Genomic DNA, 20,176 nt, shown 5'->3' on the forward strand with positions numbered 1-20,176 from the left:
TAATGAGTGAGACCAGCTTGGCTTAAAGACCTCTATCCCACCCCTCCCTACCCTACCCCAACCTCAGGCCTGGTAGAGGAAAACTTACGGAACTTACCATCTCCCAACTTTACTAGCAACAAGGGACTTGCACCTCACCCAGAAGTACCTTTTCCTTAGAGCTTTCTATAATTTGCCATATTCCCATAGCCCTGTTTCTGAAGAAAAAGGTGCTCTTACAGGTTATTGGTGGCCATGGAGGAATGCTTGGCACAGACAACCTGCCTGGAGCCTCACTGAAAGAAGAATGAAAGATTCTGGCAAAAAGAACCAGTGACTGATTTGGCCTCCAGTGAAAACAGAAGTGTTTACCTTTTTCCTGGCTATTGTAGGTTCTAAGCAATTGAGATTTCTGTTTCACTCACGTAAAGTAAACATACCCAACAGGCTAGATCCAGCCATCCCTTATATCCTTACAACACCCTGTGGGCCTCAGACAGCTTTGACTGCTGGAAAAGTGAACGTGAGAATGGGTCATTGGGACAGGCCATGTCTCCCCTCCTCTCCTTGACTTGGAAGTACTGTGTCAAGCAGTTCTTGATACACTATGGGACTGGTCAGCTTCTCAGCCTCTCACTCCCTCAAACAGCTAGAGTCACTTCTGTACTTAAAGCTCCAGACACCTTGAGAAACTACCCTGGAAACCAGGAACTTGCACTCATCCTGTGAGTGCTGCTTCATTGCCAATTGAACTCTAAACACAGGGATCAGTGTTCCTGATACTGTTTCTGGGGAATGTGACTGAAATCCCTCTGATGGGACATGAGACAAGAACCTGTGGTTGTCTGAAGAAGTAGCATCTGGATCTAGTTTTCTTTCTCTTCAAACTGCTTTTTTGCTACTTGCATGCTTTTGAGAGATTGAAAACTATAAAACTGGGCCAGGGGGAAAAACAACATTGGCACTTGTCATCCTCCTCTTCAAAATAGCAGAAAAACCATGAATTTAATACTCCTCTTGAGTACCAGTCCTATATTGTTAAGATTAAATCCTTCTGGCCAAATTTATATTTCAAATACACTGAAAGAATAAAAAGGATTCTAAAGAAGAATAAGGGCTCAGGGTATAAAATGTATACTTCTTTATTTATACAAATAGGGTTTTAAAACAATCATATTTAAAAGAAATCTGCATTTTTACATTCACCGTCAGTGAGTTCCTGACAGAGAAGGCTGAGCATGATGATACATAGCAAGGTCCCACTGCAGGACAACAGTAGCTCAGGAAAGCACCATTTATTTGAGAAGCCGTAGGCGGGCTCTGGCATTCCTGTTGCACTGCTAGCAATGGGAAGTCTTAAACCTCTTCTTCCACAAGACTTCTTCAAATTCCCCCTGTTTATCAGCAGTGGCATCTTTGCATTGCTGGTACTTGGACACCGGGTTGTTGATGTTGCTCTCAGCCTCAGTGAACTCCGTCTCATCCATACCCTTGCCTGTATACCAGTGCAAGAATGCCTTGTGCTGCAACATGGCACTGAACTGCTCTGAGGTGTGCTTGAAGGGTTCCTGGATGGCCGTGTTGTTACCAATGAATGTGGCCAACATCGTGAGGCCATGTGGGGGGATGTCACACACAAGTGTCTTCACGTTGTTGGGGATCCATTCTGCAAAGTAGCTGCTTATTTGTTCTGCAAGTTGAGCATCTGCTCATCCACCTCCTTCATGGACATGCGGCCTCGGAAGATGGCAGCCGCTCTCAGGTAGCAGCCATGGTGGGGATCACAGGTTACCATCGTGTTCTTGGTGTCAAACATCTGCTGGGTGAGCTTGGGCCCTGAAAGAGCATTGTACTGCTGGCTGGCATGGCTGGACAGGGTGCAAGGCCAGGCATGAAGAAGTTCAAGCAGGGGAAGGACACCATGTTCACAGCCAGCTTGCTCAGGTCTGCATTCAGCTGGGCAGGGAAGCACAGGCAGATGGTGACCTTGCTCATGGTAGCCAACACCAGGTGGTTCAGGTCTCCATAGGTGGGCATGGGCAGCTTCAGGGTGCAAAAGCAGATGTCATACAGGGCCTCGTTGTCAATGTAGAATGTTTCATCTGCATTTTCCACCAACTGGTGGACAGACAAGATGGTGTTGTAGGGTTAGGTGAGGATGATAGGGTTAGGTGGATAAAGGCTCAGCCCAGCACTGGGAACTAGTGTCTGGATGTTAGGGAGGAGGGGTGCCTGTTAGCCATCTCCTATGGACTATGATGACATATCAAATATGAAGTTGTCTGGTCTGAAACTCTGGCCAAATGGTTCCGATCTCACTGAGTCTAAGGTGCCAGTGTCCAACACCTTGGGCAAGGGCATGACACTGAAGGTGTTCATGATGCTGTCTGGGAACTCCTCTCGGATCTTATTGAGAATCAGGGTGCCCATGCCTGACCTGGTGCCACCTCCCAGGGAGTAGTGCAGCTAGAAACCCTGGAGACAGCCACACCTTTCTGCTCACCACTTCCAACACTGACTCCACCAGCGCGGCTCCCTCTGTGTAGTGGCCCTTGGCCCAGTTATTGCCTGCTCTGTTCTGGCCTATCAGACACAAAGACATGATGAGACACATACTCCAGGAATAATGACTGTGCTATATGCATTGTGAAGACTATAGGCTCCTCTGAGCAACTTTGGCTATTATTTTAGATACACTTTGGTGAAATAAAGGAAATGTTTTCTTTTTTTGGGTCCAGTCATGGGCCTGAACTCTGGGCCTGGGCGTTGTCCCTCAGCTCTTCAGCTCAAGGCTAGTGCTCTACCACTTAAGCCACAGCACCACTTCTGGCTTTTTTTTCCTGCTTATATGGTGCTGAGGAATCGAACCCAGGGCCTCATGCATGCAAGGCAAGCACTGTACTGCTGAGCCACCTTCCTAGCCCTCAGGAAATGTTTTCAATGTGTCTGGGACCCTACAAATCACCCAGGTTCTAAAGAAAGTAAAGACAATGTGGAGGAAGATACATTTTAACCCAAACCACGTGCGTACTTCTAAAAATGAGCAGAGCCTGGGGATGGGAAGGGGTCTCAGTGGTAGAGTGCTTGCCTCACATGCACAATGCCGTGGGATCGATTCCTCAACACCACATAAACAGAAAAAGCCAGAAGAGATGCTGTAGTTCAAACGGTAGAGTGCTTGCCTTGAGCTGAAGAGCTGAGGTACAGTGCTCAGGCCCAGAGTTCAAGCCCCACGACCGACCAAAAAAAAATGAACAGAGCCTGCCTCAATACTGGAAAAGTACTTACTTTCACAGGAGGAACAGGAGAACAGAATGGTAAGAGGGAAGCTAAGCTGCAGGCACTTGTCTGCACCTTGCTCATACATAGCTGTGCTTTGATTTCTGGTGTCCTGAAGTGGTTCCCTGTTATTGCCAGGTATTTGAAATGGCCAGCAGCGCTGAAACCTTGTTGGAGGCATTCCCTGCTCGCTGTTCATTCCCTTCAGAGGCTGTTTGCAGACTGGCATTTATCTGTGCTGATTGAGTGGCCAGGGACATGACTCCCATGGACTGAAATAGGTAGGTTAGGTGAGGATGATATCTAGATGGATAAAGGCTCAGCTCAGCTCTGGGAACTGGAGTGCCTGGATGTTAGGAAGGAGGGGTGCCTATTAGCCATCTTCCATGGACCATGCTGACCTACTAAATATGAAGTGTCTGGTCTGAAACTCTATGGTTCCAATCTTACTGAGTCTAAGGTGCCAGGCTCTACGTCCACCATGATGGCCCGAGGAACATATTTGTTGCCTGTGGGAACAAGAGTTGACTTAGGCCTATACTTGACAAGGAACTTAGGGGCAGAGCTTATGATTCTAAGTGGCTCTCAGCATTCATTACAGAAATTACAGCATTTCAGACATGGAAACAGAAAAGATATCTTGAGAATGAATCACCATGCAAGAGGCTTCAGCAACTTTAAGGACGTTTGCAGTTGTCTATTTCCATGCATTTCATTCCTTTGCTTTGGGCATGGTGGCTGAAATCTCAGCTACTCAGGAGGCAAAGATGAGCATCAGGCTTTGAGTCTAATGGGGCAAAAGAAAGATGACAACACCTTTTCTTGTTGTTGTTGTTCATGGTGGGGCTTGAACTCTGAGCCTGGGCTGAGTCCCTCAGCTCTTCAGCTCAAGGCTAGCACTCTATCACTTGAGCCACAGTCCCACTTTCAGTTTTCTGAGTTGTTTATTGTAGATAAGGTCTCAGGGGCTTTCCTGCCCAGGCTGAATTTGAACCATGATTCTCATTTCTCAGCCTCCTGAGTAGCTAGGATTACTGGTGTGAGTCATCATTGCCTATCAGCAAGAACCTTTCTCTTTTTTTGTTAATTTTATTTTTATTGTAAAGGTGCTGTATAGAGGAGTTACAGTTACATGAGTAAGGAAATGAGAACATTTATTGTTGAACATTGTTACCCACTCCTTTGTTGTTCTCCCTTTCCTTCCCCAATTAAAAGTAGCTAGGTGCAGAGCACCATTGGCTCATGCCTATAATCTTAGCAACTGTGGATTTGGAGATCAAAGGATCGCTGTTCAAAGCCAGCCTCGGCAGGAAAGTCTGTGAGACTCTTATCTCCAATAAACTAATAGAAAACCAGAAATGGCACTGTGGCTTAAGTGGTATGGCTGCTTGTCTTGAACAGAAGAGTTGGGGCACAGTGCATAGGCCCAGAGTTTAAGCGCCACTGCTGACAAAAAAACAAACAAAACAAAAGAGCCAGGTGTGGCTCTTCAGCAAGTAAATGTAGAGGAATTCAAGTATAATGCTTTCCTGGGGAAAATACATAAAATACATATTTCTTGTGTTATAATGTTTCAATAATTGTTATCAAATAGCACATTTCCCTGTATTCAAATACTCAGAGCAACCTTGGGCAATTACTTGCAATTTGCCATTTAACCTGATTTTTCAAAAGGGATATCAGTTAAAATGATATAAACATGAGTTTGAGATTGCCCCCTTCCTAAACAATCACATGAAGAAAACTGGCCATCCTTCCTGATATGCAGGATCTAATAAAGACACAACATAAAATACTGCTCATAGGAGTGACACAATCCCACACAACTCTCAACCAAGGAACCACAAGATTAAAGTCTTATATCTTACTTAAGCAATATCAACACAAAATACCAAGGTGAGGACATCCCCAAATGTAGATCCATAAAACTCAAATACATTAAATAGCTCTGTCCTTTTGTTTGCACTTTTTCATTGGTTTATTACACAGGAAAACCAATTATCTACGATTCTGTTTGTATACAATAATGTAGAATGGAAACTCTTTATATAAAATTAAATGAATTTCACATTGACATTTACAAAAACTGAAAATCTACTCTGTAGACTTCAGTAAGGTTGTTTGTATTAGGAAAGACAATATGAATCATTTAAAAGCAGTGTTTACACATTATTATTGGGTTTTTCTACATCACAACAATGTTTTTTACTTTAAAAACCTTAAAAAGAATTTATTGTTGGCTAAGTATTCATATTCAAAATGCTGAAGTCCAGAAGTGTTATAGATTTCAGGGTGAGACACTTTATTTATGCTTTGTGATTTGGACTATTCACATATATATTAGTGACTGAACATCCCTCTTTAAAATTTTAAAATTTTCAATTTCAAAAATTTTCTTTTTAGAAATTTAATCTGTATTTTAAAGAGGGCAATGCAACTGGGCTCTGGTTGCTGAAGGGTGAAATTCTAGCTACTCAAAAGTCTGAGATCTTAGGATCGCAGATTGAAGCCAGCTGGGGCAGGAAATTCTGGGAGACTCTTATCTCCAAGAAACTACCTGAAATAGTTGGTGCCATGCCACCTCCTATGCCACCTCTGCATGAGATCGTGTTAGACAAAGAGCTTTAAGGAAGCATGCCTGCAGGAAGAGGGTGTTGGTTCAAGGCATCCCATACACTTGGCTGCACCTTTATAGCCTCTACCTTTATTCTTACTATATTCTTCTTGGCTGTACATTCGTTGCTTTTATTCTCATTTTGGCTATTTTTCTATTGATCCGTGAACAGAGCATGTTGTTTCTTTCCAGTCCAATGGAGATGACTTCTCTAAATAATAAAGACTAGGACCAAAGATTAAATGTGGGCGATGCCCCAATCAATCTATCATCTGATGTGACGCTGCCTCCAAAAACTCCTACAACTTCACAAGCGGTTTTGCAGCTCACGCATAGTAAACATAAAAACTTAAAATTTCCAAATATGTTACAACAAGCAGAATTAATGAATTAAACTAAGCTAGAAGGAGTTATCCCAGAAGCCCAGAGAGTTCTAAAAAAAGGAACCCCTGATAATAAAAGGAAAAGAAAGATTGAAGAGATGAAGGACAATGCCTATGCCCAGAGTTGAAACCCCATGACAAGAAAAAAAAATCCAGGTGTGGCTAGTCAGCAAGTACAGGTAGGGGGAATTCAGTAAAAGGCTTTCCTGAGGAATTCACAAGTGTATACTCAAAAATTAAAACAAAATATATGGTGGAGTGGCTCAGGTGGATACAGCACTTGACTTACAAGATGGAGGCCCCAAATTCGAACTACAATACCACCCTAAGAAAGGCAGGAACTCCTTCCTTGTCATTAGTATTCCTAGGGACCTATTCTGCCACGGTATTGGAAGCCAGTTGGGAGACACTCACTAGCTGCCTCATTGTAATACACCTCGATTCTCTGCAGCTGTAAGCTGCTGTCTACATAGTAGTTTCCAGTGCAGTCAATGTTGTGCTCATTGCTTAGCATTTCCCAAAACTGAGATGGAAATAGAAGTGTATTATGGCCTAGAATGTTAACTGTCCAAACAATGGATTTTAAAATAACTATAAGAAACCCAAGTCCTGTTGACACAACTATTTTTGTAAAAAAATTAGATTTTTTAAATTAAAAAAGCACAAAAATTGATAGTATTTTAGTTTTGTTAATCTCTTTGCTATCTTGCTGAATAGAAGACATCTGGGTTCTCCTATGAGTATTCTATCTTATGGGATACCATATTCTGTTTGGATTCTATGACCAGAACCTGGTCTTATATGGACATTAAGTTGCCAAAGCAGTAACTTGAAGACTCAGCTAGAAGGGTCTCCAGAACCCCAAGGGTCCTCAGAGCATACACTGATTTAGACAACCACTGATTTAGAAAACACCCAACTTAAGGGAACTGAGTTAGGGCATGAAAACTCAGAGAAATTTGCATTAAGGTGGACGAACTGTTCTCAATTATCTGATACTCATCAGTTGACAAAAAGGGAATCCTCTGTATCTGTCAGCTCAAAGACACTGCACTCCTTTCATTCAAATCAGACCAAAAATGCATTAGTCTATTCCCAGGAAACTAAGTACAATGACTTGAGTCTCAGGTAAGACAAAGACATGCAAGCCTTGCTTAAAAAACCACACCCACCTGGGCCACACAAATTAGGGAAATTGGGGAAACTATCTGGGGGACTTGATTTCCAGGAGGTTAGGGACTACTATGGAGCCCCACCTACCTCAGCCTAGACATGACCACCACCACCTGCACCCTCCAACCCCATCCTCTTCCTCCTCATCCCCCTAAATTTGAGACTAGGATCCTAGGCCAGTGTCATGCTCCCCTTTGCGCCAATCTGGTTGCCACAGTGGCTTGCCGGTATGTACATGATCTCCCTCACGGTGTAGGGCTGCAGAGCAGTTGGATGCGTGTCCTCAGCAGTGGTGTACACAGAGGCAAACAGGTAGGGCTGGGGAGCAGGAATCTGACACAGCCAACTCAGATCCCCATTTAAACCTCTGGTTGTTACAGGGGCAGAGGAGATGGGGTGGACTTGATAGGCAGAGCCAGTAGGTGCTCCAGCTCATTCTCCCTACTGCTGGGTAATCAGAGATAGCTACCTGTTATCACTTAGCCCTGGCATCCAGCTGTCAGCCTCAAGTCAATTAGCACAGCTGCCACTCTATTTGGAACCTCTTGTCACACTGCCATCCACGTCCCACCCTGACTCACAAGAGAGGCTGAACCCTGGGATCCAGGAAGCAAGAGGAGGGGCTTCCTTTACACAAGGTACTTGTGCCAGAAGCCAAGAACAAGCCTACCTTCTATTTTTGATAGGAGGGCCTAGAACTGAAGGGGCACGTTCAGCTGTGATCCCAAGAACAAGCACAAACTGTTGGATTCCATGACTGATTTCCATTCTGGGAAGAGTCAGGGGCTTAGGGCCTTGCCTTCATACTCAGGTTTTCTTTTCTTTTCTCTTAAAAGCAGCTTGCTTTATTACTTAAGCCATAGGTCTACTACAGTCTACTTTTTGTTTCATTTGGCTTTTGCTCCAAGCATGAGAACTCAGCTCCTGCTCTGTGTGTGTGTGTGTGTGTGTGTGTGTGTGTGTGTGTGTGTGTGTGTGTGTGTGTGTGTGTGGCCGGAGTTAGGCACGTTGGTGTTAGGGCTTGAAATTAAGGCCTGGTGACTCTTTTTGAGATTTTTACTATTATTGAGATTAGGTGATTACCTAAATTTCTCTTATTTCAGAATATTGTGGAATAGTGATATTTAGTTGAAGTCACAAACATATTTTAACCTTCACAATGCAAATTGTCATTATTATGGTTGTTAAAGTTTGTGAATTCTATAAGCTTTGACAATACAATTCTATAAGCTTTGACAATACAATTATTTCTTCCAGGTGATATATACATTTCTTTCCTTTTGCTTATTGTAAGACGTTCTGTCTTTCACTCTCATTCCTCTCCTCTCTTTCTGAGGTTTTATTGATTTACTTAGTTAACTGAAGGGTAGGTGGCTCTACTACTTGAGCCACAGCTAAACTTCTGCCTTCTTTAAGTGATTAATATGAGGCAAGAATTCCATGGGTAGTCCAGGGCAGTACAGAAAGGCTTGAAATCTGATGATCAGAGTTCAAAGTCAGCCTGGGCAGAAAAGTCAATGGGACTCTTATCTCCAGTCAACCTAATAGGTGGAAGATAGTAGAGCTGTAGCCTTGAGCAAAACACTTCAATTTTAAGTCCCTCAACTGAACACACTGAAGCAAGTTTCATGGACTTTCCTGTCCAGTATGGCTTTGAACCATGACCTACAGATTTCCGTTTCCTTAGCATTCAGAATTATAAGTGTGAGTCAACATTTACAAATCTTTAATTACCTCTTCTTTCACCTTTTCAGTTATTTATTCTTTCTTTCTTTCCTTTTGACATTTGTTATTAGGCGCTAGCTCTTATGCTGTTTTTTTGTTTCCCTTGAAACTACCATGCCCTACAACTTTGACCACAGGTAAACTACAGGCTGTTTTTCTTTTTTGCAGCTCTTTTTCTAGGGCTTAAACTCAGGTCACAGTGACTGAGGTTCTATTTTTTTTAATTGAGTGGTGGTTCTTAGGTCTTGAAATTAAGTCAAGATGACTTTCCTTGAGGTTTATTTATTTTTACCTTAATAGTAGCTGGTTTCACTACTTGAGCCACAGCTCAACTTTTGCATTTTTTGTGGTTAATAGGAGATTAGAATATCAATAGAAAGTCAAGAGCATTACAGAAAGGACTGAAATCTGAGAATCATGGTTCAATGCCAGTCTTGGGCAAGAAAGTCAATGAGACAATTATCTCTAACAACCACCAAGAGGTTAGAAGAAGTAGACCTGTAGCCATGAGCAAAACATAGCAAGTTCAAGCCCCCATACTGAACACAGTAAAATATGTCTCCTGTACTTTCCTGCCTGGGCTGGCTTTGAACCACAGTCCTCAGTTTTCAGTAATCTGAGCAGGTAGACTTACAGTTTTGATTTAGAAAGCCTTAATAGCTCCTTTTCCACCTTTTCATTTATTTGATTGTCCCTTCCCCCTTTTTCAAAGTTTATGTCCTTTATTATTAGGGCCTACTCATTTATGCTCAGTATTTAATTAATTAATTTATTGATATTGTCAGTTGGGGGCTTGAACTCAATGCCTAGGAACTGTCTGTCAGGGACACAGCAGGTACACTACTATTTTCAGACACAGTGCCACTTCTACTTAGTTGGAAAAAAAACAGTCACCAGGGGACTTTTTAGCCGAGGCTGGCTTCCAAATGTGATTCTCAGATCTAAGCTTCCTGAGTAGCAAGGATTACAGGCATGAGTCAGAGGCACCTGGCTTGTTTTTTTAGATCAAAACTAGCAGGCTCTACATTTAGGCCACACTACTTCACTGTCCATGAGATTTTTGGCCTTTTGTTTTTTGCTCAAAGCTAGCAGGAACAAAAACTCAACTCCTGAGGGTTCTTTTGGGGGGGAGGGGAGGCTTGAATTCAAGGCCTAGTGACTATGAGGGTTGTTTTGTTTTATTTTGGGTATTTTGTTTTTCATTTCAAAGCTAGCAGGCTCTACTACTTGAGCCTCAGCTCAACTTCTGCCTCTATTTTTCTTTTAGTGGTTAATAGTAGATAAGAGTCCCATGGGAACCAAGGCACTACACAGTATCCTAAAATCTAAGGATTACAGTTTAAAGCCAGCCTGGGCTAGAAAGTCCATCAGACTCATCTCCAATTAACCAGATGAGACAGGAAGTAGTATTTTTAAACTTGAGTAAAAACCCTCAAGTTCAAGCCCATGTCTAGCACACTCAAAAAGAAGTTAGTTGGACTTTCCTGCCCAGGCTGGATTCGAACTGTAATCTTTACATTTCAGCTTGGATTAAAGATATGAGTCTATATTATAAAAAACGAATTGGCTCTTTTCTTCTTCACATACATTTATTTATTTGTTGGTTCTCTCTCTTGTTTTTAGGGCCTCACCAATCTTGCTGAAGGATAGAATGCTCTAAAAGTTTAGTAACAGTTGCAATTTGGTTCATTTTTTGGTTTTGGTGGTTAGTAGGAGGGAAGTATAGACACTCCCACAAGGTCCTGAATTATACTGATTGCGGTTCATTGTCAGAGGACAAGGAAAGTTCATGAAATTCTTATCTCAAATTAACCTCCAAAAGATTGGAAATGGTCAAGCAAAAACTTGTAGATCATATCCCAGAAAGGAACACACACACACTCATACACACACACACACACACACACACACACACACACACACAATGGGCTTTTTACACACACATACACACACACACACACACACACACACACACAATGGGCTTTCCTGTCCTGGCTGGCTTGGAATAGTAATGCTCGATTTCAGTGTTTTGAGTAGCTAGAATTTCAAGTGTGAGCCACCAGTTTCTTGTTAATTTTTATCATTTCTAAGACTCTTTGTGCTCTCTTGTACTTTTTTAAAAATTTATTTTGTGGTTGTCTTAGTGCTAGATCTGTTTTTCACTTACCTTTTTATAAAACTTTTTTTTCTTAGCTTTATCTTAGCTTTTTTTAGGCTCAAGGTTGCTGCTCTACCACTTCAGCCACAGTTCCACTTCTTTTTGCTGATTAGTTGGGAATAGGAGGCTCATTGACTTTCCTACCCAGGCTGGCTGTGAACCACAGTCCTCAGATTTGAGGATACTGTGTAGTGCCCTTGAATTCCTGTGGGACACTTCTGTCCTATTTACCACCAAAAGATAAAGAGAGTGGGGCAGAAGTTGATCTGTGGTTCAAATAAGAAAGCCTGCTAGCTTTGAATTTAAAAAAATACTTGGAAGTCTAATTCTGGTACTAATTGTACACTATTCAAACAAAACAAAACAAAACAAAAAACAGTTAGGATTCCTAACTGATAATCTGAACTCATTTCCCAAAGCCTTTTTAAGATATATATGGTCATTTGTGTCAGCTGAGGAGAGATTAAAGAACAAGGCTTTACAGGCCAGTTACTCAGGACTTGGAAATCAGGATCCATTGGCAAAGCTTTTCAGAAAATGACTAAAAACTCACTCTTCACAATTCCAAATTGTTCTTCCTTCTGTGCAAGGGAAAGAGGGATGAGAAGGAAGAAATATGGGAACTAAGAAACCTCAAACAAGGTAAGTTATGTTAACTTTATTAGATAAAGTAAAACATAGGTGTACGGTGTGCATTCCAGAAAAGGACATGTCACCTCTGTGTGGATCCCAGTTAATTTAGTTAATCGATGGTAAGAAGTAAAACCCACTATTGTATTTATAGAAAGGAGGTACATGGCAGGCAAGTCAGTTCACTAACTTCAAGGATTTTGAACATAAAGGAGTGAAAGTGTTTGATTCTGTTTGGGCAACAGGAAGGAACAGAGCTGAGGAGGACTGAGATGTGCAGACATTCCCCAAGAAAGATCTCACTGACATCAATTCTTCAGATGCATGCTGGTTGCCAGTGGCTTATGCCTGTAATACTACTCAGAAGGCTTAGATCTGAGGATTGTGGTTTGAAGCCATCTGGGATAAGAAAGTTTGTAAGTCTTTTATGTTTTACAACTCAAGAATATTCATATTTGTTGCTAATTGCAACCCAAGGCAGTGCAATAGGATACCAAGCTGAAGAAAATTAGAAAATACCAGGCAGGTATAGAGAAAAAGAAAAAAAAAATCAATGAGGACCTTGGGTACCAAGGCTTACTGGCACCTGGGCCCCAGGTCACACAAGCAATCATATTTATTTGAATTCATGCTGGGAATGTTACCATGGATACATGCAAAAATGAAGCTTCTATATTGCAATCAGAGCCACCACAGTGAGTGAGAAACACTGGTTCCCTTTTTGTTTTGAGAAAGTAGAATGCAACCCAGAGAAAATCCAGACATTTGGTCTATTTTATCTAGCTTCCTAGGTTAAGTTGTCAATTCTTTTACCTCCCAGGCTTCAAGGCCTTTAAAGCACTATGGAAGGGGGCAATAGTTTAACCCTCTCCAGAGCTGTGCTTTTTTGTAAAATTGTGAAAATACCATACAGAGGAGTACAATTACATTGGCAAGATAGTGAGTACATTTCTTATCAAGCATACTTACCTCCTCCTTTGTTTCCCCTTACCATCCCTTCCCCTCTCAACCCCCCTTCTCTCCCTCCATCCCCCACCGAAGTTGTAAAGTTCGTTTTTCAACATAACATCTTATACATTTCATTGTTGTAATGGGGTCACCTGTAACCCTATTTATATATTTATTTATTGATTGATTTTTTATTGTGAAAATACCATACAGAGGAGTTACAATTGCATGGGCAAGATAATGAGTACATTTCTTATTAAGCATTGTTGCCTCCTCCTTTGTTTTCCCTTCCTATCCCTTTCCATCTCCCATCCCTCCCCCCATCCCTCCCCACACCCCTCCCTCCCGCTCTTCCTACCCCCCCAAGTTGTAAAGTTCGCTTTTCGACATAATGTGTTGTACATCTCATTGTTGCAATGGGTCCACCAGTATCCCTATTTAAACAATTTGTTTTTCTTCCCTTCCTTTCCACAAATTATACCAACATCAAATACAGTGAAAGCAGGGCTAATACCATGGGGGAGGTACATATAAAGCAACAAAGAAATCATTTTATAAGTATGTTGGAAACAATCTCAAGAAAGAAAAAAACTTTGAATCCTTATCTTGGGGTTCATTTCACCTAACATCAACTTGTCTGACAGTTTCTGTTTGTCTCAGACATATACTAGTTATTTCAAATAACTTTGGGCCTGGCTTACTTCACAGAGCTGTGTTTTAACCTTTGCATGGTCAGCTCTCAGCTTTCTGAGTACTATTGAGGTGGTGTTCCAACCTCTCAAACCTTTTCCAGGTTCAACAGCTCAGCTCGAGTCTCCTACACCTATTAATATTAATAGTATAGATTACAAACAGTAAAAAGATAAAAATAACATTATACATTTAAACAGAAATAACTGACTGCATTCATTTATCCAGGACAAAAAATTTAGCACTGCTGTTTAAGTCACTAATAACACTTTTTTAAGATATACTTTCATGGATTTCATAAAACTTCCTATATACTCCTTAGAGTGTCTTTTTACCTACCATTTTTATTTATTGCATTTGCATAGTAGTATATCATCCTTAAAATCATATCACCTCATAATTAAAGTTTATCTTGTAAGTAAATACTTATGAGACTCCAATAAAATATCAAAAAAGCTGAAAGTGCATCTGTGGCTTAAGAGCTATAGTACAAGCCTTGAGCAAAAGAGGCTCAGGGGCACTGTCCAGGCCCAAAGTTGAATCCCTAGTGTCCACACATATACCCCCCACCCCCACCCCAGACCCCACACACAATCAGATGATAATGTCTATGAAGTTCTTCCTTAGGATGATCTTGGTGATGTCAGCAACTGTATGAAGTTTCTATCTCTCTTCCATGCATTTGTGGTAGTAGACAGCAGAGTCACTGTAGTATAACATGTGTCTAAGATGGCATTAGCAAAGGCTATCATGTAACATATGCAACATAATGTCCAGCTCTCTTGATGGTAGATCTGCACATCTTGAGACTTGATGTGACCCATGTACTCCTAAACTCGCTTTCCCATCCTCTGTGCCACCTGCTGCAATGATTCACTATCCACACCAAATAGGCTTTCATAACCTTTCCCTAATTATCTGAATACTGGATGCCAGAGATGTCATGGAGACACTCTGTGGCTATTCCCCTCCCCTGACAGTCCATTTTACCTCCTATGCTCTCCTCACAGATGTGGGCAATGGTCTCTGAGAGACTTCGTGCCTCATCTTGGAGAGATTTAGTTTCATTGTATCCATAAGCTTTGGGAAATCATGCAGTGAAGGGTCCAGGTTAGGAACATAGCTCCTCCTTCTGCAGGTTTTCCTGTATGTTCTCTTGGCCATTGAACAGAAGGGGGGTCTCTGAAAGGGAATTTATATGGTGTTCTCTGTCTGTCTTGGTCCATATAACATAGAACCACTTTCCCATCCCTTTAATGATTTAGACATGCTCCATGTGATTTGTGCTGCACTGCTCTCAATGTAGTAACAATGTAGAGGACACAACTGGATGTTGTATGGATAGCTGTCCATACTTGGGCATGAGTCCCCTTCCAGCCAGGGCCCATAACTCCATGCTGGGAAAGTGAGAGGAAGATTAGCTGGCTTATATCTATGTAGTCTGAATGACCCCAGGAGGCATTGAGGCCTCCTTTTCATGTCCATGGCCCCTCAGCATATTGATAAAGAATGACACACCATGCCCAATCATCACCAAAATGCTCACCTGGTCCTGGGCATTATCACCACCATCTCACCCACTTCTAGAATATTCCCTTTTTCAAGGCATTGCCAATCCTCCTCCTTGCATTCTCAGTTAAAATACTGCTGTCCATGAGTAAAGAGCAGAAGACAAGGAAGCAGCTACCCTAGGGAAAGTAAATACTGGACCTCTTCCATGGTGAGAAGATAATGCAACCTGCAACTATAAAATAGCGAAGGACTTAAGATGGTTGTGCACACAGTTTGTGTAGAAAAAATGCCAGACCTAGTATGCCCTGTTCAGAGTTTCAGTCCATAATCGTCTCTAACAAAGTCATCTCAGGTACAGATAAACCAAGTTCATAGTGTCTTTCCTTCTTTTATTCTGTGCCTTTCTGGGGCTTGCAATCAGGAAATGGATACTATACCTGTAGTTTGTTTTTCCCCTCAAGTCTACTGTTTTACCACTGGAGCCACAACTCTACTTCTAGATTTTTTTTGTACATAATTTGAGATAAAATTCGTATAGGCTTTCCTACCCAAGTTGGCTTCAATCACTGATCCTCAGCCTCATGAATAGCTAGGAGTACAGGCTTGGCCACTGAGCCTGGCAGCAATACTCTTCCTTTTTTATTTCCTTTTCTTTATTTTTTTTGTCAGTTATGGGCATGAATTCTGGGCTTGGGCACTGTCCCTCATCTCTTCAGATCAAGGTTAGTGTTCTACCACTTGAGCCACAGCGTCCCTTCCAGCTTTCTTTCTGCTTATATGGTACTGAGGAATTGAATTCAGGGCCTCATGAATGCAAGGCAAGCACTCAACCATTGAGCCACCTTCCCAGCCTCATTTTCATTTTCTTAAAAAATATTATTAGGAATATGATGTTCAGAGGGGTAACAGTTAAGTCAGTTAAATTAAACAGTTGTCAGGTAATGAATACATTTTTGGGGGATAATTACACCCCTTCCCTTGCTCTCAGTTTATCCCTCCCACTGTGGCTTTTTTGTGGTTAACTGGAGATAAGGGTCTTCCAGACTTTGCTGCCCAGGGTGACTTTGAACCACAATCCTCAGACATCAGTCTGCTGATGAGCTAAGCTTGAGCTTTAAAGTCAGGATGACTGTTCTGAAGGTTGTTCTATATTTTCTATGGGCTGTGGGCCTGAATGGACTTAGGCAGTGAATGCCAGGCAGGTCTGTCATCTGGAAGCATGTGTCCTACTTAAGCCTGACTGGCTCTCAGAACAGATAGGTGATGCTTTCAGAGCAAGAACCAGTGTGTACTAGCTCAACAGAAGTCCTCACTATATTTATCTCATTCAACAACTACTGGGTTGCTTATCTTATCAACACTTTTTCTTTCTTAAGAATATATGTATTGTAAGATTGCAGTAACTACAGATTTGTAATGGCCTAAGAATATATGTGTGTTATCATATTTAATATCCAAACTACATAACTGCTCCAAATCATGTTTTATTTATCTTAAAGTAGTTCTTGAATAATACTCTTTATTAGTAATGATATTATTAATATAAGTATTAAAGTTCTTCAAACATGTTTCTCTTATTAGATTAATCCTTACAGTGACATTGAAAACACCTTCTGGAGCAGCAATGGAAAAGATACTTGGTGAATACTAAGAATGAGGGATGAGAAGTGTGAAAAACTAAGAGACTTACAAGTGTGACTGGGAAACATCTTCCACAGAGCAGAACCCCAGACTTTTGAAGGTATGTCAGTGTGAGAATAGGTCTTCAACCAGTTCACATGACCACATGGGTGAGTCTCAATGTTGCCACATAGATTCCTATATGAAAGACTCATGTCTGATGGGCTTTCACAACGCCAGATTTATGAAAGTTTGCTGTCTTCTTTCCTTCAATATTACTTCATACTTTAGTATTGAGTGCATTTTTTCTTTAAAGCATGAAAAAAACACCATCTTTTGGACTGAGGTGTTTCCTGTCTCCCTAAGAATAGCTCTGGTATTTAAGAGGATTCCTGACAGGTTCCAGTGCCTCACTTCTTTAATACCAGCTACTCATGAGGCTGGGATTTGAATATCACAGTCGAAGCCTGCCTTGGTAGGAGAGTCCATCAGAATCTCATCTCCAATCAACTACCAAAAAAGCCAGAAGTGGAGCTGTAGAGAAGCCTGAGCCCCTGCCCAGCCTTCAGGCACACACACACACACACACACACACACACACACACACACACACACACACACACACACACACACACACACGTGTCTTCCTGCCAGGCTTGTCCATGGGGTCCCATAAAATTGTTGGAGACCTCTCTTCAAATGGACTCACCCTTGTATTCATGCCATTAATGTGGAAATTGACTCTCAGTCACCTATAGATCTATTGGTTCAGATTGTGTATTTTGCATCCCACTTCCTCTGCTTGTTTTCTGAGGTGAGTCTTATAGCTCAATACAGCTGTCCATACACTTCAAGATGCTGCTTATGATCTCAGGGCCTGCATTCACACTCCAAATGGAAAAATAAAATATAACCTGAGGGTCTTGTTTAAATAGGGATGCAGGTGGACCTATTGCAACAATGAGATGTACAAGTCATTATGTCAAAAAACGAACTTTGCAACATTGCTGGGGGGGGAGGATCTGGTAAGGGGTCAGGGAAGGTATAGGAAGAGATGGGAAGGAAAACATAGGAGGAGGCAACAACGTTTGATAAGAAATGTACTCATTATCTTGCCCATGTAATTGTAACCCTTTGTACAGTATTTTTACAAAACAAAAACAAAAACAAGAACAAAAAACAAAAAAACAAATCAGCAACTTGCAGATGGCTGCCGGTTTTACATTTGTTTTCTTTGCAAGGTGACCATACTGGGTCTGAATGACATGGCTGAAAAGTGTTTCTAACCTGGCATTGCTGAAGTCTGGCAGGCTACCAAGGAAGCCATAGGCCAACACGGCCACATAGGCCCTGTGTTCGAAGCCTGGTCCTGACCCCTACCAATGCAGGGAGATCCTAAGAGTCTGGTTCCTATACATAGGAATACCGATAGAAGGTTATGAATGTCAAGGTTGAATTAGTTGTTCCTTAATGATAATACTATAAAATTAAACAGAGTGATTTTAAGAGGCCAATGGATTTTAATGGATATATTTTGACACATTAAAAGAATACTATTAATTACATGGACACAATAGATTCAGGACAGTAGTTGATTTAATCAATATTTCATTAAGGATGGAAATGAAAATATTAATTACATGGAGGCATAATAAATACCCAAGAATTGCTAGGAATGTAGTTTATATAACTGAAGAATGTATAGACATCTCTGGCACTCTTTAAAGATCTATATTTATTTGTGTAGTACCATCTGCATGTCAATCTGTTCTTATTTTGTCAATCCCTGGGGCTTGATCTCAGGTGCTGGGAACTTCTTGTAAGCTCTATATGCCCCAGGCTGGTGTGCTGACACTCACCCATTCATGAATTGGGCCATGTAGGCTATGAGTGCAGATGCCAGCCCTCAGAAAAATTGAATGGTGGAGTAAGAAGCCTATGGTGACACATGTTTTCCTTTTCTGTGAAAGTCCTGGGTGTCAGGTGTGAAGTTTCATACATAGGCAAATCTATATCTTATGTAATAAATGTAGTAAATGTTTCATGTGTAATAACAGTCAATAAAAATAAATGGTAAATAAATAAAATAAAACAAAAAATAAAATGAATAAGTACACTAAGTGCAATATGGAGTCAACATACAGGGCTCGATCTCAGGGCCTGGGAACTGCCTGGCAGCTGAATTGGCTAGAGGCTGCTGTGCTGGCAGGCACCCATTCATGAACTGAGCCTTCTAGGCCCTGAGTTTAGATACCAGCACTGCCAAAAATGTAATCATGGAGTGAGAAGCCGAGTGTGACACATTTTCCTCTTCTTTGAAAGTGCTCGGTGACAGGTAGGATGTATAAATTGTATGCAAATCTATATGCTATGCAATAGGATGTCATAAAGGTAAGAAATGACATAGGTGGAAGAAAAACAGATTGAATTAGTAGTGAATCATTCTGGGATAAAATTCAACGCAATTATTATAGGACTTGGATTAAGTTTAATTAATATTTTATTGAGCATTAAGAGAATAAAAATTACATGGAGACATAATTAAATACCTAATAATGGGTAGTAACACACGATGCATAATTTAATTTGTCTCATTTATAAAATATATGATTATATGTATGGATGTGTGTACATTTATGATAAATAATAACAGGATATTGAGTAATTAATAATGCTTTATTAATTGTTCAACTGGGACACATCATTAAATGGAGACATAATTTAAAACCTAATAATTGGTAGTAATATTATCTATAATTCAATAATATACAGACATCTATCTTTTTGTGTATATAATACTTATATACAGGAAGCTCTACCTATTTATACCTCGTTCACTCCTGGGGCTCGGTGGTTGAGTGCTCGCCTAGTAAGCAAGAAGCCCTGGGTTGGATTTCTCAGTGCCACATAAACAGAAAATCCAGAAGTTCTGCTGTTTTTCAATCAATTGAATGCTAGCCTGGAGCACCAACACTTAGGGACATTTTCTAAGCCCTTACTCAAGACCCAGGACTGCCGCCAAAAAAAGGTAGAATGTTCTACCTGCAATGATATAAGGACAGGACTTCAAATACATCAGCACAGAGCAAGCTAGGAGTCTGGTGCTGACAGCTGCCACCTAACCTGACTTAGCTATATGTAAACCGCTGCAACCCAGCTGCATGGAACCAGACACTGATGGCTGGCTTAACCCCATCATCCTAACTGTTTGGGAGCTTTAAAACCCAGCCTTGGTAGGAAGTCTGTTAGACTCTAAAATGTGGCTCCTAGTGGCAGAGCTCTAGCCCTGAGCAAATGTTATTAGAACAGTATCCACATGCTTTGAGTTCAAGCCCCATGGTTAACCCCCCACAAAAAAACACCCCTCTAAACCATTAGATGTGATCTTGTGTGGTTTGTGAAATGTTCCTCAAAGAGGGGTAATACTGATGAAACCACCCTAATTCTAATGACAATTTGTGGAAT

The 20,176-nt window shown here is 41.2% G+C and overlaps 1 pseudogene; it reads right to left on the minus strand.

Annotated features, from left to right (window-relative positions):
• Window positions 1-1,319: 1,319 nt before the first annotated feature.
• Window positions 1,320-20,176, minus strand: part of LOC138804038 (tubulin beta-2A chain-like) — a 52,191-nt pseudogene continuing 33,334 nt past the window's right edge.

Source organism: Dipodomys merriami, unplaced genomic scaffold, assembly GCF_024711535.1.
Source record: "Dipodomys merriami isolate MVZ:Mamm:240054 unplaced genomic scaffold, mDipMer1.0.p SCAF_353, whole genome shotgun sequence".
Taxonomy (NCBI): Eukaryota; Metazoa; Chordata; class Mammalia; order Rodentia; family Heteromyidae; genus Dipodomys; species Dipodomys merriami.